This window comes from Carettochelys insculpta, chromosome 1 (assembly GCF_033958435.1).
Source record: "Carettochelys insculpta isolate YL-2023 chromosome 1, ASM3395843v1, whole genome shotgun sequence".
NCBI lineage: Eukaryota > Metazoa > Chordata > Testudines > Carettochelyidae > Carettochelys > Carettochelys insculpta.
Window position 1 is genome coordinate 379859120 of NC_134137.1, and position 22316 is coordinate 379881435.

The 22316-nt window shown below is 45.0% G+C and overlaps 1 protein-coding gene across 2 annotated transcripts in view; it reads right to left on the reverse strand.

The window, feature by feature from the left end:
• PPP6R2 (protein phosphatase 6 regulatory subunit 2) overlaps nucleotides 1–22316 on the reverse strand; it is a 168259-nt gene that overhangs the window by 110334 nt on the left and 35609 nt on the right. For both annotated transcript variants that reach the window (XM_074976508.1, XM_074976499.1), the window contains exon 2: nucleotides 9476–9620. The gene's annotated coding sequence lies outside the window, so the exon portion shown is untranslated. The remainder of the gene's footprint in view (nucleotides 1–9475; nucleotides 9621–22316) is intronic.

A 22316-nucleotide genomic window follows, 5' to 3' on the forward strand; every position in this document is an offset into this window, starting at 1 on the left:
TGGAAACGTCTGCTCAATGCGCAGCAGTGGTCAGAAAGGTTAACACAACTTTACAAACTATGATGAAAGGAATAATTAAAAGGTAAAAACATCATAATGCCACTATATAAATACATGGCACCCTCATCTGGATACCACGTTCAGTTTTTGTCATCGCATCTCAAAACAGATAAGAAAACTGAAAGAGATTCACAGAAGTGCAACAAAGATGATCAAGGATATGAAATAGCTTCCATAAGGAGAGACTAAAAAGACTAATGCTATTCATCTCAGAAAACAAACAAGTAAGGGGGGGAATATGATAGAGGTACATAAATCCATGGGCCCGGACCTAATTCATCCAAGGGTTCTGAGGGCGTTGGCATATGTCATTGACGAGCCCTTGACCATTATCTTTGAAAAGTCGTGGAGATTGAGAGAGATCCCGGATGATTGGAAAAAGGCAAATGTAGTGCCCATCTTTAAAAAAGGGAAGAAGGATGATCCAGGGAACTATAGGCTGGTCAGTCTTAAATCAGTCCCTGGAAAAGTCATGGAGGGGCTCCTCAAGGAAGTCATTTTGAGGCATTTGGAGGAGGGGAAAGTGATCAGAAATAGTCAGCGTGGATTCATGAAGGGCAAGTCATGCCTGACCAATCTGACTAGTTTCTGCGATGAGATGTGACTCGACTTTAGCAAAGCTTCTGATGTGGTCTCCCACAATATACTTGTCAGCAAGTTAAAGGAATGTGGATTGGACAAATGGATGGAAAGCTGGCTAGAAGGTTGGGCCCAGCAGGTAGCAATCAACGGCTCGATGTCAGGATGGAGGTCGGTTTCTAGTGGAGTGCCCCAAGGTTCGGTTCTGGGTCCTGTTCTGTTCAACATATTTATCAATGACCTGGATGAGGGGTTGCATTGCACCCTCAGCAAGTTAGCAGATGACACTGAGCTAGGGGAGAGGTAGATACGCTGGAGGGTAGGGATAGGGTCCAGAGTGACTTAAACAAATTGGAAGACTGGGCTGCAAGAAATCTGATGAGGTTCAGTAAGGACAAGTGCAGAGTCCTGCACTTGGGCCAGAAGAATCCCAAGCATTGTTACAGGCTGGGGTCCAACTGGCTTAGTAGTAGCTCTGCAGAAAATGATCTGGGAGTTGTAGTGGACGAGAAGCTGGACATGAGTCAACAGTGTGCTGTTGTAGCCAAGAAGGCTAATGTCATGTTAGGTTGCATCAAGAGGAGCGCTGCCAGTAGATCCAGAGAAGTGATTATTCCTCTTTATTCGGCTTTGGTGAGGCCGCATCTGGAGTACTGTTTCCAGTTCTGGGCTCCCAATTATAGGAAGGATGAGGATAGATTGGAGAGGGTCCAGCGGAGGGCGACCACAATAATTAGGAGGCTGGAGCGTGTGACCTATGAAGAAAGGTTGAGGGAATTGGGACTGTTTAGTTTGCAGAAGAGAAGACTGAGGGGGGACTTGATAACAGCCTTCAATTTACTGAAGGGAGGTTGCAAAGAGGCTGGAGAGAGGCTGTTCACAGTGGTCACTGATGGCAGACCACGGAACAATGGTCTCAAGTTGCGGTTGGAAAGGTCCAGGTTGAACATTAGGAAAAACTTTTTCACTAGGAGGGTGCTGAAGCATTGGAATGGTCTACCCAGTGAAGTAGTGGAGTCGCCATCCCTGGAGGTGTTTAAGTCTCCCCTTGACAAAGCCCTGGCTGGGTTGATCTGATGGGGTTGGTCCTGCCTAAGGCAGGGGGCTGGACCTGATGGCATTTTTAGGTCTCTTCCAGCTCTATTGTTCTATGATTTTATAGGTCTATCAAACCACAAATGGCATGGAAAAAGTGACCAGAGGAATGTTACTTCCTATTTCCCACAACACAGAAACTAGGGATCACCCAATGAAACAAACTGACAGCAAAATTAATGAAACAAGAGGAAGCATTTTTCTATACAACACACAATTAACACGTGGATCATTGCCAGAGATATGATGGCCAAAAGAATAATGGGGTTCAAAACAGAACTACATGAAGTTCATGGAGGATATGTCCATCCATTATGGTGGTATTCCCATGGTGGGGGAGGGACAGGTGAGTGCACGGAGGAGCCATTCTGCTCTGGACAGAGCAGTCTGTCTCTGAAGGGCAGGCATGTATGCCAGCCCAGTATTGGAGGGGTCTGGATGATGACGTGAATGTTCCTGGCTGGAGGATGGGCTGGAGAAAGACAGAGGTCATGGATGATGGTAATTAATGCAATCCCATGCTTTGAGCTACTCTTAAGTCTCCATATGCCTGAAGGCTCTGGTACTGGCCACTATCAGAGAACAGGTTAATGAAGCTACACTCTGGTGGTTCTTATGTTTTCTTGTGTTATCAGTAATTCAGCTTGTTCAGTATCCTGTCTCTGAGAGTGGGCACAAATAGATATTTTAGAGAAAGGTTCAGGGAACCTTGCAATAAGCAGTTATGTAATACACTGCCTGCATGGGAAGCTTCTAAAACCCAACACTTAAAGGCTGGTGCATGAGACAAACTGATCAGAGTTTATATCCCTTCCCAACTTTTATTAAATACTGACTAATGCAGCTAGAGAAGTTATTATTATCCACAACAGACCTTTTTTGATCCAACAGAACTCTTGGCTTCACATCATCTGGTGACAATGAGTTCCATAGGCTAGCTGTATACGGTATGAACAAGCACTTCTTTTTGCAGTTTTAAATTAGCCACACTTCATTGAGCATCACTTGGTTCTTGCATTATGAGGCACTGTGAACAGCAGCCTATGATCTACCTTCTCTAGACCTTTGATTAGTGTATATGGTTTTATCACGACCCCACTAATGTAAATAATCTTAATCTTTCTGACTTTTCCTTACATGAAACACTTTCCAGGCATTTAAGCATTATCTACTTCATCTCTGTTATTCAGAGGGAGAATTGTTTTTGTATTTCTTCCATTCCAAAAGGGCATCTAAACATTGCTCCAGGTGAACAATACCTCAAGGCTTGCAAGCCCTTACCTTGACCAACATAAGCATTTGACAGCAGCTGGGGCCTCTTCTTCTCTAGTGATGGGTGCAGGGACAGGAAACTTCTTCCCTGGCTCTAGTGCAGGACTTCTCAAGCCACATGTCCCTTGCAGCCCAACCAACACTCAGCTGCAGCCCCTGAGACATCCTCAGGGCTGTAATTACATGACCTGACCCAAGCGCTGGAGAACTGTTTCCACTTCAACAGGTAGCTATCTAAATGTATGACTCTTGCTATTCAAATGAGTGTTTTACACATTCTCCATACTTCTTCACTTCTTCATGCATTAATCATGGAATGTGCAGGGTGTAAGACAGAAAGCACTTGGGCTGGGATGCAACAAGTAACCACAGTCCCAGGAAATGAAGTCTGGTTTTGGAGGTAGTGCTCAAGAAGTCATGGCAGAGCCCAACACACTGGAGAATTGAGGATGATAAAGCCAACCTTGTGGTACAAAGATCATGCAAGCACATTTCTGCGTAAGTCTGAACACCATCATGGTAAGGAGCGAAATGAAGATAGGCATATAGCAGGTTGTCTTTCTAAAAAAGAAGTAGGAAAGCATCCATCAGAGAGTCCTGACTGACTGTGACTGTAAACCTAAAGTTTACTACTCTTTTCAACAGAAAGCACCAGCATGCCTATGTGAAGGCCAAGGTTTGAAAAAGGAATCTCTCAACAACTAGTTTGAAAGACCACTCGGAAACTCTGCTGAATGATTTGCTCAGGTGATCCCACAAGCTTTTCTGAACACAGGAAGGTGGGAGGACTTGAGATGTATTGCTCTGATGATGCAAAACCCCAAAGATGCATCACCTCATCACAGAAACCATCTGATCTTGCCCCTCCTCATCAGTTCAGGCTGAAACACTAAAGCAGTGGTGTCTATGAGGACTTGTAGATCGTCTATTTTGATGCAAAAACACAAAGGCCAAAAGACTAGATGGATAGCCTGCAATTTCCCCATACTTATGCAGAGAGCCAATTCTTGGTAAGACTGCAGACTTTTATGGTCTTAAAGTTTCATATATGAGCTCCCCAAACTATAGAATAAACACCCACAGCCAAAATCAGAGTGTTAAGGAAAGGGTGAAGGGAACTCCTATGACATGTTGGCCAGATCCATCCACCAGTACAAGGAAGCCAGAATTCCTGTAGCTATCTCAGTCAGCTTGTCCAGTGATTGACAAGCCAAAGTATAGAGACGTCAACCAGGTCCACAACTTTCCGAGATCAAATCTGACAGGCTAAATCACTTACATGTCGGAGATCATAGCCTGAGGCAGATTCTTAGGGATGTGATTGTACAGAATTCAAGATTTGTGGGAATATTTAGTACTGTAACCTGATCCGAGGTAGAAATGCCCTGGTTACAGCAGAACTCAGAATTATGCACATAAATAATATTCTGTATCAGTGGAAATGACTGATGTGTCCTCACTGATCAACACACTCAGAACACTGAAGAGGGATCAAATCTTGCAAAGACCGAGATCTAGTTTGATTTTGTATTGGCTTTGTACCATACAGTCACTCAGGAAAAAAAGCACCTACACCCCTGCTTCTCTTATGAAAGCAGCCACCACTGCCCTGCATTTTGGAAATATTCACAGGGCAGCAGACAGGCTGGAAGACAAGACAGTAAACTAAAAATGGATGTTGATCAAAAATCCTAAGAATCTCCTGTGGTTTTGATGGATAGCCACATTGAAATATGAATCCTTCAAGTTGAGGACAGCATATTAGCCACCAAGGATGATGAAGGCTAGGGTGACCACATAAAACATATTTTTAATATATTTTAGTTCACATTTCACAAGTCCCAGATGGGTCAAAGACCCCTTTTTGCCTTTGTATCAGGAAGTAAAATGAGTAGAAATATTTCCCTTGCTGGAAAGGGGAACCTCCTCCATGGATCCCAAATAGAAAAGAAACTAGAAAACAGCCTCATGAGAGTGGGCCCATAAAATATGAATTCCACGGCCCATGCACACTGGAAGAGGGATAACTTGTAGAAAAAACAGGGGAGGAAGAAACTGGCTTGTAACAAATCTGATAATCTGTCCTCAACAAAGCAGTCAAGGAATTCCAGACTTCTCGAATAACATGCCATAAAAGCAAATGGTGGTCTATTTCTGTAGGTTTTTTACCCTTTTCCTTGAGTGGTCAATGCTGCTTAGGCAGCAACTGAGGGTACTTCTGGAGAGACTGAAACTGTAATTGCTTTATTTTAGTTAAATTTCAAATTATTCCAGTGTGGCCCTCAAACCCTTGTGACTTTGGAGCGTCTCATCTATTTTCTGTGAGAAGAAAGTCACATCTTCAAAAGGAATATCCTGGATAGTCTGCCAGAGCTCTTCAGAGAGACCTGACTGAAGCCATGGGGACCTGCAATAACTGTGGGCAAATATTGTGGTTCTGAACGTTGAATATACCCCACCTAAAGCAGCTTGCAGAAAAGTTTTTGCCTTCCATTTGTCCTCTTTTTAAGATTGTGCAGAATTCCTGCCTCAGATCCTCACGTAATTTATCCGAAACCTTAGCACAGAGTTCTGGGAAAGAAGCTGTATCTAGCCATTAAGGCTTGCCTGTTAGAAAAATAAATATGTAGGACAGAGTCATATAAATCTTTTTACCAGAAAAGTTCTAGTATTTCTGCATCTTAGTTCTTTGGGGGGTAGAAAATGGTCAGCCTGGACATATTTGTTCATTCACTGCTGCAGCAAACTAAGGAACCTAGCATAGGAGTTATCTAAAAACATTCCCAGCCCTCAGAACGGACATAGTTCCTTCTCTCGCTCCTTTTAGCTTTGGAGGCAGAGAGGATGTCACTTGGCACAAAGAGCAGCTTCATTTAGAAATTCGAGCCACAGAAGGTACTGTCAAACCCAGTATGTCTGCCAACTCCTGGCAAACTCTCCCGAATAACCTCACCCATAATATTAAGAGAGGCAGTTACTTTTCAGGAGTTTAACTGTGAAGTGGAGTCAGTCAGTCAGTCAGAGCCATGGAGGTGACCAGGCATGAAGATTATAGATGAACCAAGCCAAAGTCAAGAGTAAAGGTCATGGGACACCTGGAGAGAGGCAGCAGAGAGCAGAGCTTGGAATCAGAAGCTAGATGACAGCCAATGACTGAGCCAAAGACAAAGGCAGGAAGCATACCGGTGAGTCAGACAGGTAGCAAGAACGGGGAAGCGCAAGATCTGGAGTAGGCACAAGAAAATCCAGGCAGGATCAAGCACAGCCCCGGTATGGAACACAATGAGCACCCTGTAAGCTCTTGCTGGTGAAGGATCAATTGGTAACCTAGCTCTGTCCCTTCACCACACAGGTAATTCCTATACCCAGTATGTTGCAAGAAAATGACTCTGCTGCAGCTAGCTTCCTGACAACTACTCTCTTTAATAACTCCTGGTACAACTATAGTCATCTTAGACCAGTGAAGAATCCACACATGCTACAGTCTGATCAGGTGAGGAGGAGAGGGAGATGCAAAGAAAGCTGACTTTGAATCTGTTGTACTGAGGTGGGTCAAATCTCCAAAACCTGAAGCTGGTTTCACAGTTCTTAATTGGTACCAGCCTCAGTAATGGGAATAATGTAATGGCCCTCCTCATGGGAGCCAGCCAAGCATCCGCTTGGAGATCTCAATGAGGCAGGGAGCATCCTGGTGGTAGACGGCAAGTTGTATGTGTCTCAAAAAGGGTATCAGGAAGGCATTGGACTCTATCCCATGTTTGTTCCACGGATCTGAATTTCAGGATTACTTTAGAAAAAAGTGACAGATTCCAGGAGAGAAACACTTGTGATGAAGATGAATGTCATCTCTGTCCCAGGAGCGAGGAACATAGGCACCTACCTCAGTTTCAGACCAGGACCCTGTGCTGCTTGACCACAGGGGAGGCATACTAGCCAGTAATGAGGTGCAGTGGCATCCCTCCAAAGATTTTCATACCAGAGACAGCATATCAAGTTAATCCCAAGGCTCCTAGGCGACGGAGTGCTGGCAGTCTGAAGACGTGGCCACCCACAGAATCAAAGGCTCAACATGTCTTAGAGATAAGGCTGCTGATGCAACCTGAAGACCAGCCAGTTTATCACCTGCACTACTGGAGAATCAGGAAGTAAGCAGCAGAGTAGGGCCCAGGCTATTGCATTGGCATTTGGCATTGTCAGTACAGTAAACCCCCGATTTAAATGACTCCGATTTAGCGGACTTCGAGAACACCACATATCCACCAGACCCATTATTGTTCCCAAGACCCATTTAATCGGGGCCCATAAAATCCTAAATCCTTCACCCCAACCCCCACCCCCCCAAAAATGTAAGGGACTTACCAGAGCCACCACTGCCTCGACCGTCACCACTGCCAGATCTACCATGCACTCCTCCCAGCAGGGGTGGGACACATACACAGGCAGGGGGCACTAGCACCACCCCCACCCTGGTAGGAGGAGCACGTGGTGGCTCTGGTGGTGTCAGCCGGTCTCCTAGCCGTGCGGCAAGGTCCAGCAGCTCCAACCACATGCGGCTCTGGCTCTTCCAGCAGTGGGAAAGTAGCAGGCTTTTTATTTTGGGTGCGTGGGCGGGGGGGGGGGGGGGGGGGGGAGAGATGATGATGATGACGACCGGGGCTGGGGGAGCCTGGCAGGAGTGGGTCTCAGCAAACTCTCCTATTTAACAGCTGTCCATGTTTAATAGACACCCCTCCCCCATTAGTCTGTTGAATCGAGGGTTTACTGTACTGAGATATTTCCCTGATGCTGCTGCACCCAGTGGGTTGGCACCATTGACAGAGTCGACAACCCTTGGCGAGAAGCAAAGGTCAAAGGAGCGTCAGTTTCAAGAGGACATGATCATCTGATGGTTTACTAGCTGGTATTACCTAAGACTTCAACCTTTCAGAGGGGCTCAGCTCCTTCCAGAAATACTATTCTAACCTCCATGCTTTTTAACTTGGCACTAGAGAAAAGGGCTAGTGCTGACCTTTCAATGCAGCGCCCACAGGGGCACTCTTCAACGTAACAAAAGTACTCAGTTCAGAAGGTGCATGTAGGGCAGCTTCCACGGGAAGGCAACAGTTTCGCCTCTCCATCCTCTTTCGTCCAGCATTTGAAGTGCCTGCAGATCTTGCAGTGGTCTCAATAGACCATGGCAACTTAGGTGCCTAGAATGTGTGCTACTCACCAGCACAGATTTTCTGCAGTTGGCACAAGATTTAGAGGACCAATTCAAAGGCATGTGACAGTAACCTTTACATAGAAGGGATCTAACATCCAAAACCATAATAGAAAACAAAGAAAAGCTACACTAACAGCAGGAATGGTGTTCCTAGCCCCCGTTGGCCAGAAGCTGGGAATGAGCAACAGGGTAGGGATGACTACCTGTCCTGTTCATTCCCTCTGAGACACATGACACTGGCCATTGTCAGAAGACAGAATACTGAGACAGATGGACCTTCTGTCTGCCTCAATATGGCCGTTCTTGTGTTCTTATGAGTACTGACTACTTATTTGCAGAAGGAAGATAAATCCCCTTGAGTGGGAAAAACTCACAGCATCAAGCAGATGCAGCTCAAGGGCCATGACCTAGAACTTTGGCACAGGATGGTGTCAGACCTGCTCTATATACCATTGTGCAACAGTGCATGGTGCTAAGGGACATGCATCACCCTGACAGGAACTCCCAAGGGAAAAATCGCCAGATCTGATACATGGGGTGGGCAGGCACCTGAAAAGGAGCGGACATGCAATCACTCAAAGAAGAAACATGCCTTATGATGACAGAGCTCTTTGTGTCTACCTAGATTAACGTCTCTTTAAGGAGTGACCTGATGACAGGCTATAAGTACTACATGAGGAATAAAAATGTGATGCTGCTTTTCAATTTAGCAGACAAACATCTAAAAAGATTCAATGATAGGAAATTGATGCTAGACAAACTCAGATTGGAAAAAACGTGCAAATTTTTGGAACAATGTCATGAGGAGTATGGAAGAGTCTCCATCACTGGAAATTTTTAAATCAAGATTGAAAGCTCTTCTAAAAGAGATGCTCTGCTTCAGAGAACACAGATAAGTCTTATGGGATGTGTTGTACATTGGTCAGACCAGATTATCACAGTGGTACCTCATAAGCTTATCCTCTATGAGTTATTTACAGAATTTAAGGCCAGAAAAATATCATTAGATTAGTTTGCCTGAGCTCCTGTATATCACAGGCCTCGCAATAGTGGCAGAAGAGCTAGGCTTTCCACCAGGGTGCTTTGGCAACTATAGCTCGGTACTTAGAGCCCTCCCCAGCATTACCAATCCTTTTTTTTAAATCTATCCCTGGATACGAAACAGTAAGTAAAATTTTTCAATTTCTGAATACTACAGTGTCGTAAAGTAGTAAGTATTTATTATTAAATAAATGAGCATAAATGAGGAACAGGAAATATTCATACCTTCCGTAGAAATCTTGTTTCAAAAATGAAATCTTCTCCACGGACAGAGAAACATTTGGGTTACAGTTCCTGGGGTGTATTCATCTTTTAAAACAAAACAAAAACCACTTTCTTTCCGTGTGAATTTTCTCTCCCGTCTCTTTTCCTGGGAATTAAAGAAAAAGAAAATGGTGTTACTTTTCACCAAGGAAAGCCCTTGAAAGGCTACTCTGGCATGAAGTATTTTTCATGTTACCTTATCTAACAGGAAATTTAGGTTAAAGAAAGATGGAACTTTTTGTAGATGCCAAGGTTTTTGTAAAATCATTATCACATATGAATACACTCACGTCTATCACGCTATCTACATCTCTACTATGTAATACTGTAGACAAACGAACATTTTTTCTGGTTTCTGGAAGCACAGGGGTTACCAGTCTGTGCCTCCCCCAGCAGTCCTTAGACTCAACTTGTGAAATACCTACTTCATTCAGGAACACACTTTGTTTTCCTGACATCACTTTAAAAGAAAGTTCTAAGTTGTCAAGGGAACCAAAAGGTCATTTTCCCTTGTTCCAAGAATAATTACAACAGAATACATGTATTACAGATTCAGTTTGAGGCCCCTACGAGTTCGAAGGGGCAGCAAGACACTGAAGCCCAGAACTGAATATACAATACATTGAAAAGGAGACTCACACTGAGGAAAACTGTAAAAGAACTGTGCTTTCCTTTGCTTCCCTTTGCTTTTAGAGAAGTTGTGTTTTAACAAGATATTTTTATAGGATCTTCTGTTATCGTGCCTTAACGTGAGGTTCCGATGTTGGGTTTATGACTAAAGTGCTGCATTAACAACAAATATGACTTGAAAAATCTTATGTACATCTCCCCCTCAACAACCACAGCCATAAAAAACAAGCATCAGATAGAAAGGCATCAGACAAGTGCTCTAACATCCAGACGGTATTTCAAACCAGAATTTCAAAACCTATGGAAAACGTGATGAGATTGCAATTCATATAGCACTCAGGGAAAAAGTACTATACTTTTTCACTTTCCCCATCCTGAGTTACTTATGAATTCAAAAATTTTAATAATTCTCCATGATTCTCTAATTAGCAAGGTTTTACTGGACATCACTTTGGAAGTATTGCATTTTTAAGCTCTGACATCTCAGTTGTAAAACACCACAAGCCCAACATTGGAGAGTCAGAAAAATAAATAAAACTCATACTGCTCAAAATATGGTAAGAAATCAAGGCTGCACTATCCCCTACATTTCATAAAGCTTTCTTGCCGCTGTTACATACCCTGCAACTTGCCTTGCTAAACAAAAGTCTCATGCAAGTGGCAAAAGTATTTCTGGCACAGGTAAGTGATCTAATGATATCAGTTAAAATATACATTTTAAGATAGGATTCCAAAAGCTGATGAGAAGGTAACAGCAATACACCATGAAAAAATGAGATTATGATTCTAGGATGATCTTGACACCAAGTAAACAGATTTGAAAGTAAAGCAAAAGCCAGGAGACAGCAAGAACAGTATGCCCAACAGCATTTTGACCTTATCTGGAATAGAACCTGCAAGCTCTGAGGGGAGAAAAGCTGGCACTATACATGGCTGTTTGGCAATAGCTTACAATAAAAGAAAAGAAAACAGAAAAAAAAGTCCCTTGTGGTTATGAGAATCCTCCAGAAAATTTGGGGGAAATAGACAAGAAAAAGATTTGCTGTTCCCAAAGCACCCTGAGGAAGATTTTCAACACTGGATGATAAGCTAGGTATTCACATGTAATCAACAAGTTTCAATCTTTAAGTCAGACACATTCCAGTTCTCATAACAGTGATTGTTAAGAACCCATGGAGAATCGGTGACTTTCCAGGGGACTGGAGGACAAAGCTGCTACCTACCTTAAAAAGGGGAAGAAAAGGGATTGGAGGAATTATAGACCAGTCAGTCTAACTTCAGTACCAGGAAAAATACTGTTGAGAGACCAATACAGCAGCACACAGACAATCCAGGGAAGTTTTTGGAGAACGTTGGGGATAACTTCCTAGTATAAGCTCTGAAGGAACAGACCAGGGGCAATGCACAGCTTGACCTGCTTCTCTCAAACGAAGAAGAACTAGTAGGAGAAATAGAAGTGGGTGGCAACCTGGGCTGCAGGAATCATGGGATGGTAGATATCGGGATTTTGACAAAGGAAGAAAGGTGAGCAGTAAAATACATACCCTTCATTTCAGAAGAGCAGATTTCAACTACCCTGAGAGAACTGATAGGCAGGATCCCCTGGAAAGTTAATATAAAGAGGAAAGGAGTTCAGGAGAACTGGAAGTAGTTTAAAGAAGTCTTACTGAAGGCACAGAAAAAAACCATCCCAATGAGTTCTAAGAAAAGCAAATATAGTAGGCAACCAACTTTGCTTAGCAGGGAAATCCTTGGTGAGCTTAAACTCAAAAAGGAAGTGTATAAGAAGTGGAAACTTGGAAAGCTGACTAAGGAGACGTATAAACATACGGCTGGAGAATGCTGGGGAGTAATCAGGAAAGTGAGGGATACTGAGGGAATTGATAGATGTTATTGCAGAGCCTTTGGCTATTATCTTTGAAAACCCATGGAGACGGGGAGAGGTCCCAGATGATTGGAAAAAGGCAAATGCAGTGCCCATCTTTAAAAAAGGAAAGAAGGTCAATCCAAGGATCTATACACTGGTCAGCTTTACATCAGTCCCTGGAAAAATCATGGAGGGGATCTTCAAGGTATCCATTTTGAAGCACTTGGAAGAGGAGAAGTAATCAAGAGTAGTCAACATGGAGTCACCACGGGCAAGTCATGCCTGACCAATCTGATTAGTTTCTATGATGAGGTAACTAGCTCTGTGGACATGGGGAGGTCAGCGGATGTGATATGCCTTGACTTTAGCAAAGCTTTTGATACAGTCTCCCACAACATTCTTGCCCAAAAGAAGTATGGATTGGACACATGGACCGTACAATGGATAGAAAGCTGGCTAGATGGTCGGGCCCAATGGGTAGCGCTCAATGGCTCAATGTCTGCTTGGTGGTCAATTTCAAGTGCTGTGCCTCGAGGATTGGTTCTAGGGCCACTATTGTTCAACATCTTTATTAATTGACACGCATGAGGGGATGGATTGCACTCTCAGCAAATTTGCAGATGACACTAAGCTAAGGGCAGAGGTAGATACATTAGAGGGTAGGGATAGGGTCCAGAGTGACCTAGATAAATTGGAGGCTTGGGCCAAAAGAAATCTGATGAGGTTCAATAAGAATACGTGCAGCAGAAAAGGACCTGGGGATTACGGTGGATGAGGCTGGATATGAATCAACAGTGTGCCCTTGTAGCCAAAAACGTTAACAGCATATTGGAGTGCATTAGAAGAAACATTTCCAGCAGATCTAGAGAAGTAATTACTCCCCTCTGTTCGGGACTGGTGAGGTATCATCTGGAGCACTGTGGCCAATTCTGGGGCCCCCAAGTATAGAAAAGATGTGGATGCACTGGAGAGGATTCAGCAGAGAGCAACAAAAATGTTTAAGCTGCTGGAGCATATGACCTATGAGGAGAGCCTGAGGGATTTGGGCTTATTTAGTTTGCAGAACAGAAGACTAAGGGGCAATCTGATAGCAGCCTTCAGCTTCCTGAAGAGGGGCTCTAAAGAGGATGGAGAGAGCCTGTTGTCAGTAGTGACATATGGCAGAACAAGGAGCAATGGTTTGAAGTTACAGAAGGGTAGGTTGGATATTAGGTAAAACTATTTCACCAGGAGGGTTGTGAAGCACTGGAATGCGTTACCTACAGAGGTGGTGGAATCTCCATCCCTAGAGGCTTTTAAGTCCCAGCTTGACAAATTCCTGGCTGGGATGATAGTTAGGGTTGATCCTGCTTCAGGCAGGGGACTGGACGAGATGACCTCCTAAGGTCCCTTCCAGCCCTATGATTCTATGAATTAAACAATTTTTTATCTAAATAACAGGGTAGTAATTAATTGCAAACATGGATTTGTCAAGAACAAATCACTCCAAATCAACCTAATTTACTTATTTAACCAAGGCTATTGATCTAGTGGATGGGGGAAGCAGCAGGCATGAATAATACATCTTGATTTTAAAAATTCTTTTAACGCAGTCACAAGACATGCTCATAAGCACACTAGGGAAATGGTATAGATGAGATTACTGTAAAATTCGTGCACAACCGGTTGGCTGACCATACTCAAAGAGTAGTTTTTAATGATTCAATCTGAAGTTGGATCCCCCAAGAAGCCTGCTCTGGGTCTGGTTCTACTCAGTAGTTTAATTAATAACCTGGATAACAGAGCAGAGAGCATGCTTACAAAATTTACAGATGACACCAAGCTGTATGAGGGTTCAAGAACTCTGGCAGGCAAGACAAGAATTCAAAAGTACATTGACAAATTGGTCTGAAATGAACAAGAGAAAATTCAGTAAAGATGAGAGCTACAATGAAGAAGGAAAAAATTATATGCACAAATACAAAATGGGGAATACGTGGAATATGTTGTCCAGGTCTATGTGCCACACTTTTAAAAAGACAAGGACAAATAGAATCCAAAAGAGAACAGCAAAAATGACAAAAGGTTTTAGAAGACCCTGACTTATGAAGAAAGATTCAAAAAACTGGACATGTTCACCCTTGAGGAAACACAACTTTGCGGGACCTCAGTATGTTAAAAGCTGTGATAAGGAGTACGGTGACCAATTGTTCTCCAAGTCTATTGAAGGCAGGACAAGAAGTAATGGGCTTACTCTGCAGCAAGGGAGATTTGGATTAGACAGAAGAAAAATGTTGTAACTATAAGGATACATAAATCCTAGAATAGGTTTTCGAGTGAGGTCATGGAATCCCCATCACTGGTAGTTTTTAAACAGATTTAAAAACTCCTGTTTGGGAGCGAGTAAGTTTACTTGATCCTGCCTCTGCACAAGAGGCTGGACTAAGTGACTGTTGATTTCCTTTTCAGCCTTGCACATGTATGATTGTTTCACTGTAAGTCAGAAGTTTGTGCAAGCATAAAAAGTGACTGAGATGGGTGTATGAACACCTCACTGAGCAGGGGTGTGACAAGGTGTACCAACCCCACACTCAGCAGGGGGGTGAGGGCCAGGCCTATTGGGTAGAAAAGGCCCCGCCCCCGAGGCCCTGCTGGGCATGCTGTGTCTGTAGACCAGGTATAAAGGCTGGGGAAGCCTGGGAGGCGGGGCTGGCCAGCAGAGAGGAAGGAGTTCCCACTGCAGCCCGGGAGCAAAAGCCGCCTGAGGATCAGGAGCACCAGCAGCAGCTGCCGCCGCCGCCACCACCACCTGAGGAGCAGCCACAGCAGCAGCCACAGCCACCTAAGCAGCAGCAGCAGTGGTGGCAGCCACTCCTGGAGGAGCCATCTGCAGCGGGAGAGGCTGGAGGAAGCACAGCCAGAGCTGAGACAGTGGAGCGCATCAGGGAACAGGGTAGGACGTAGCCCAGGGTGGGGGAACCAGGAAGGTTTCTGGTGAGGATCCCCGCTGAGCTGGTGGCTGGGGTCACACACCCAGCACCAACAGGGCCCAGGGCTGGACCCTGGTGGAGCGGGAGGGCCCGAGCTCCCCCACACCCACCTCCCTGTGAGCCTGAGGCAGGTAGAACACAGGCCACTGAGGCCTGACTGTGCTGTGAGACCCACGTACTGGGAGTAGGCCACTGGGGCCTGATGGGGCTGTGAGGCCCATGTACTGGGATTAGGCTGCTGGTGCCCAACTATGCTGTGAGGCCTATGTACTGGGACTAGGCCCTGAGGCCTGACTGGGCTGTGGAGTCCCGAGGGCAATGCAGGAACCCTTGGGAGCAAGGCCGGGCAGGAGACCCCGCCACAGTGACTTTAGGCAAAGAGCTGTTTTTGGAACTCATCTCCCTCACCTTCCTTTCAAATAATTTACTCAGTGACTAGTGCAGAAAGGGCAAATTGTTTTCAGTGCTTCTTACACAAAGTCAAGTGAACTTCTGGCCTGGGTCTGCACTTGCAGGGAACGCTCACATCATTGGTAGTGTCTGTGCTGCGATACTAGCTAAAACCAGTAACAGGCATTTTTACCAAAGTGTCATCCAACCCTGCTCAGTGGAAGTCTAGGTGAAATCATGGTAGGGTGGACAGAAAGCTGATTAGATCAACAGGCTCTAGAGGTTCTGATCAATGGCTCCATGTCTGGTTGGCAATCGGGATCAAGTGGAGTACCCCAAAGGGCAGTTCTGGGGCTGGTTTTGTTCAACATCTTCACTAATGACCTGGACAACGGGATGGATTGCACCCTTACCAAGTCTGCAGATGACATTAAGCTAGGGGGAGAGGCAGATACGCTGGAGGTTAGGGATAGGGTCCAGAGTGACCTAGACAAATTGGCAGACTGGACCAAAACCAGACTGCATCCAAGAAACACCTGACTTCATTATCACTTTCTCCTCCTAACACATACAAACCTAAATAATGGCCAAATGCACAAATCAAAACAATACTAACAATGTGATGTTGCACGAAGCCACAATGATCTCTAAAACTGGGTACAGCATGGCCAAACAGCCATCGTGGGCCCCAAGGCGAGGTGGGGATGGCTCTGCGCTCCTGGAAGGGATGGAGCCTAGCATGCGCAGGCTGGGCCTAGGGCAGACAGCCCCTAGCACCACGCAGACTGACCTCCCTCTGATCCCCTCTCCTCCCCCACGAGCCCTCTGAGTCACATGGAGCAGCACTCAGGCAGCAATTAAAAAGGGCCCAGGGTTCTGGACACCACTGCTGCCGCAGCAGCAGAAGCAACACCCAGGAGTTCCAGGCCCCTTTGAATCACCAGACACCAGGGCAATTGCCCCCTTTGCCTGCCAACAGGGGGTGTGTATTAATCAAAACACCACTATGCTTCTCTTTTCTTACAATTGGCACTGGCTGCATTCACAGACACCCAATCAAACTTAGTCATGGACAGCTAGCAAGTCACTTGGCAGAATGGATTAAAAAATTATTTTGTAAACAATAAAATAGCCAATTTTTTAAATTTAAATCACACAGCTTGCCTTGATCCAGCCTATGAGGCTTAGGGCTCCCCAAAGACCCTGCACATCCAACCCAACCCACTCCTGTTCCCTTCCTCCTGCCCAAACCCTGCATCCCACCCCTGTCCACTCCCCAGCATCTGCTCCCACACACTGAACGCTTCATTTTTAGCCCCACTCCAGAGCCTGGGGTGGCCCCACAAAATCTACTAGTCCTGGGCCCCCAAAAGATTTAATCCAGCCCGGGACGGGGTGGGGGGGCGTAGAGGGAGTGAGGAAGGAACAGGACACCTGCGCCTTGGCACGCCACCCCCATGGTGCAAAGGAATCCTGTAAACTGTGTGCTTGGGTGGCCACCCAGGAGAGATTCAGATGCCACCCAGCTAATTAGAAGAGCGACCACAACTGGCAGCAGCCAGCAACATGTGTTTCTTGGTGCACATAACATATATGGGGTGGGGGTTTTTTTGGGTATGTTGGGGGTGGGGAGCTTCTCACTTACATGTGACCCCCAAACTGATTTTTCTAGGAGTCAGTAGTCCTGACTCAAAAAAGGTTCCCCACCCCTGCCACAGAGAGAACACTTACAGTTTGCAGATGATACCAAGCGGGGAGGGGTTGCAAGAAAGACTCCCTCTAAGCTGCGTGGCCACACAGCTGCCTAATAAGCCCTGCACAGGGAATCAGGACTGTCATGGTCTGTGGACAGAGAGGTTCCTCCATCCCAGCAGAGAGTTGTCCCAGCCAGGGAAGAGAGACACTTCTCAGGGCCCAGAAGGGAGCTGTTGTGGCTACAGAGGAGATGCACTTCTCTGCCCCCAGCAGGGAGCTGCCATGGCCAGGGGAGAACCAAGCTGCCATTTCGTCTAGAAAAGAGAAGACTTAGAGGGGACGTGATAGCAGTTTTCAAGTACCCAAAAGAGGGTTACAAGGGGGAGAGAGAAAAATTGTTCTCCTGGGCCTCTGAGAATAGAACAAGGAGCAATGGGCTTAATCTGCAGCAAGGGAGGATTAGGTTGGACATTAGGAAAAGCTTCCTAACTGTCAGGGTGGTCCCATAAGTGCTGGTAGGGAAAGGAAAGAGGATAGGAAGTGCAAGATTCCCGTGATGGAGAGATGCATGGGGGGAGGAAAGTAAGCAGGGGGTCTGCAAATTGCAGGTGGGACCCCGGGGGACATGGTAGACAGGTTGCCCATCTACAGCCCACTGAGTAGGAGCAAGCCCACTCACTCGTCTTGAGTGCTCATCACTGATTTAGATAATGGCATAGAGAATATGCTTATGCAGTCTGCGGATGATGCTAAGCTGGAAGGGGTTCCAAAGGCTTTGGAGGACAGTATTATATTTCAAAGTGATATGCACAACCTGAAAACATACTCTGAGGTAAACAGGATGAAATTCAGTACAGTAAACCCTCAATTTAACAGACCCCAACTTAATGGACTTTGGAAATAACAGATGCTGTTTGTAAGTTACCACCCCCGCCCCCAAATAAATGCCAGCAACTTTCCAGAGCTGCTGAAGCTGCCACCAGAGCTGCCAGGGCTGGAGGAGCTGGGGCCACCAGGGCCAGAGGAGCCATGGGGGATGTGGGGGGGGCTGCAGTGGGGCACGGGAGCTCTCCTCCCTCAGCCCTGTGTGCACTGAGTGTGTCAGCACCCGGTTCCCACTGCCTGCATAGCACTGAGCAGCAGTCGTGGCGTCTGAGGCTGCTGCCCACTGGCAGGCTGGATGTGGCAGCCGTACTCTGCCTTTGTGCAGGCGGCTCAGAGCCGGCGGCTGGAGGAGCCACAGTGCTGAGCACGCTGTGAGCTGCAGGAGGTAGGAGGAGCCAGGCCAGCATGCAGCTTCTCTCCTAGGAACTGGGAGAGGGAGATGGAGGTGTGAGGGGAAGAATAGGGCAGGAGGGGGAAAGGAAAGGGGGACAAAGGACAGGAGTGAATGATGGGCTGGGAAGGTCAGTGCATCATCTTAGTATAACCTTTCAGATTTAACGGACTTTCGGCATTAAAAGACACCCCTTCCCACCATTAGTCTATTAAATCAAGGGTTTACTGTACAGACCAATGCAAAACACTCAACTTAGGAGGGAACAAATAGTTTCACACGCACAAAATGGAAAATGACTCTCTAGGAAATAATACTGCAGAACAGATCTAGAGTTCATAGTGGATCGCAACTATGAGTCAGTGGTGTGACACTGTTGCCAAAAAAAAAAAAAAAAAAAAAAAAAAAAAAGCAGACCTCATTTTGGGATCCCTTAACAGGTATGTTGTAAGCAAAACACAAATAAAGTCATTCTTCCACTCTATTCTGCTCTGATTAGTCCTCAACTGGAGTAGTGTGTCCCAGTTCTGGGCACCACCTTTCTGGAAAGATATGGACAAATTGGAGAAAGTCCAGAGAAGAGAAATAAATACTAAAGGTCTAGAAAATATGAGCTACCAGGGAAGATGAAAGGAATTCGGTTTGTTTAGTCTGGAAAAGGGAAAACAGAGAGGAGACGTGGTAACAGCTTTCAAGTACCTAAAAGACTATTACAATGAGGAGGGAGAAAAATGTTCTCTCTAACTTCCGATGATAGCACAAGAAGCAATGGGCTTAAATTGTGGCCTGGGAGGTTTAGGCTGGACATGAGGAAAAACTTCCTGTCAGGGTGCTCAAGCACTGAAATAAACTGCTGAGGGAGGTTGTGGAATATCCATCATCTAACCTACTCTTAAAAATCTCCAAACACCTAACACAGATGGTCTAGATGGTGCTTCCTCCTGCTATGGGTGCAGTGGACCCAACTTAATGACCTCTCAACATTCCTTCCAGTTCTATCATTCTGTGACATTTCTCTATATAGGTTCTAACCCAGCCATTTTAAGTTAATACAACATGCACCATCAAGCCTCACAGCCATCAGCAATCAAAAGAGATATAGATATAAACAGATATGATGATCACAACCTCCCCTACCACACACAAGCCATTTCACAACACAATTCAAAGTTCTGATCATAGCATGCAAATCCCCATTCTTTCAAACTGCCTCGCTCTTTGATCCTCCAAAGAAAGCAATGTTCCACAAAAACAATGTACATAGAGAGGCCCTAATTTAGACTATTAAGGAAGGTCCCACAGAGAGTTGTGTCAGGAAATTGGCTGAATTTTTTGCCAGAAGAAAATCAGAAAAAGCCCAACCCTGACAGCATACAGAGCTAAATGAACGACATCTTTCCAATTCTGCCTTCCTCACAGGGAAGCACTTCTAAAAACAAATGTTTCTTAACTTTCTACATTCCTGTACTTGGAAGGCACAAGGGAAAACCATCATTTTCATATTTCATAATAAATTTGTTAGACATAGACATACACACCCAGAGAATAAATGCCTTACAAATCCTGTGACAGGTAGTCCATAAAAAATTACATTTTACAAACATTATAAGGAAGTACAGTAGAACCCCATCTACCCAACTTAAATGGGACTGAAGGATGGTCAGATAACCCTAAAGGTCAGATAATGGGGGTTCTACTGTATTTCCTAAAGCCACTCAGATACTTTAACCCAGAGGAGGGCAATTTAGTTATTGGAAACTGTCGTAATGGGGCCAGCTGCCCAGGCACTGCTGTGGGGCTGACTACCACACGGTAGAGTCATCCACACCAGTGAGACCCACTGCCACAGGACTGACAGTGCTGTCTATTTGGGGCCGGTTACTGGAGCATGTCAGGTAAAACAGAGCATCAATTAATCAAAGGTTGGATAACCAGTTTCTCCACTCTCCTTGCCTTGCTGATAGAAAAAAGAGAGAGGCCTAAATTTTCCCTCTCTCTTTCAGTCCCAGCTGCTTGCAGAAACATGAAGGAATACTCCTCAATACAGTTCATTTTCTCAGCATTATATGTGATGCCTCAAATTTGTCAACATAGCTTCCACTTATATCACTTAGTATATCTAAAAACAGACAAAGCAGCTCCATCCCATGCACTATTTTTGCCCTGACTAAGCTAGGGCATCTCTATATTTAATCAAATGAATGGACACCAACAGGAGTCATAAAAGCTGCCACACGTGGTCAGAGCATGGTCCATCTTGCCCAGTATCCTGTCTCCTACGATGGCCTGTACCACAGCATAAGGAGAATAAAGAAAAGGGAAATCATGGAGTGATCCACCCTTTTTTTCTGGCACTCACAGGTTTAGAGTCGTCATGATCGTGCAGCCTTCGAACCACAGGATGCCTATTAACGGATTTGCTATATGTCTAGTTAATTTTCACATACCCATCATCATCATCAATAGCTGTGGGCTCAGCACCTGTTGGTGTCTAATGCCTCTCTCACTATTTTCTTCCATCTTTCCCTATCCAGTGCAGAGTGGCTTAGTTTCTGTAGACTAGCTCCGCACCAATCTACTACATCTTCCATCCATTCTCTGGGGGGTCTGCCTCCCCTATTCGAACCATCCATTATGCCGAATACTAGGGTCTTGATTTTTCGTTCATTGTTCATTCTGCAAATATGTCCAACTAGCTGTAGCTTCCGTTTTATAACCTTCTGCAGCAGGTTCTCTTTCGGCTGTATCTTCCTATATAATTCCTCACTGGTGACCTTCTGCAGCCATCCTATTCTCAGAATCTCTCCGTAACAACTCCTTTTAAACACCAATATCCTGCTTTTTGAATCTTTCGTTATCACCCATGTCTCACATCCATACAACATGCTACTGAATACACACATTTTCAAGATGCCCAGCTTCGTTCTTAAGCTAATTGCTTTGCTTTTCCAGATCTTATCCATCACCTTCAAACTCGCTCTTGCTTTCGCTATTCTAGTCGCTATTTCCTTCTTACAGTATAGATCATACGTTATGTTGCTCCCCAGATATGGGAGCTTCTCTACATTTTCTAGTTCAGTACCATTTACACTGATCTTCCTTTCTATTTCCTTATCTCCAAATACCATTGTTTTTGTTTTATTGATGTTCATAATCAGTCCGTAACGCTTCCCTTCTTCATTTAACACCCGCACCATTTTCACTAGCTTCTCCTCCTCTTCCTCAATGATAACTGTATCATCTGCGAGCCTCAAGTTGTTAATTCTTTTCCCATGCACAGAGATCCCTTCTACCTCTTCCTTGATCTTGTCCATCCTTTTCTCCAGATGTGCGATGAAGATAGTTGGTGATATTGGATCTCCTTGTCTCATACCAACTTCCCAACTCCCCGCACGTTCTCGCTGCTGCCTCCTCATGATCACTGATATCTTTCAACAACTGTATTACTCTGCTATCCACTCCGTATGACTCCAACACCACCCAAGTCACTTTCTGATCTATAATGTCAAATGCCTTTTGAAAATTGATGAAGCAAGCGTGTATGTTTTTGTTCTTTCGTCGAGCTTTCTCCGCTATCAGTCTTAGTGCCAATATCTGCTGTATAGTACTTCTATCTTTTCGGAACCCTGCTTGCTTGTCTGCTATATGTTCTTCTATCTGAGATCTTAATCTCTCAGTCAGTATCATCAGCAGCACCTTACCTAGATGACTCATTAGGGTAATCGTTCTGTAGTTCTTACACTCCAATGTACTTCCTTGCTTGGGTATTGTCACTAGCACAGATCTTGTCCATTCCTTAGGTGCCTTCCTTTCTTTCCATGCTATATTATATAGTCGGTGTATTTCCTGAATCATGCTTTCTCCACCATATCTGATCATCTCTCCCATGATCTTATCAATTCCAGGGCTCTTGTTGTTCTTTAGTCGTTTCACTGCTTTTTCTACTTCCTCCTATGAAATATCCATCTCACTCCT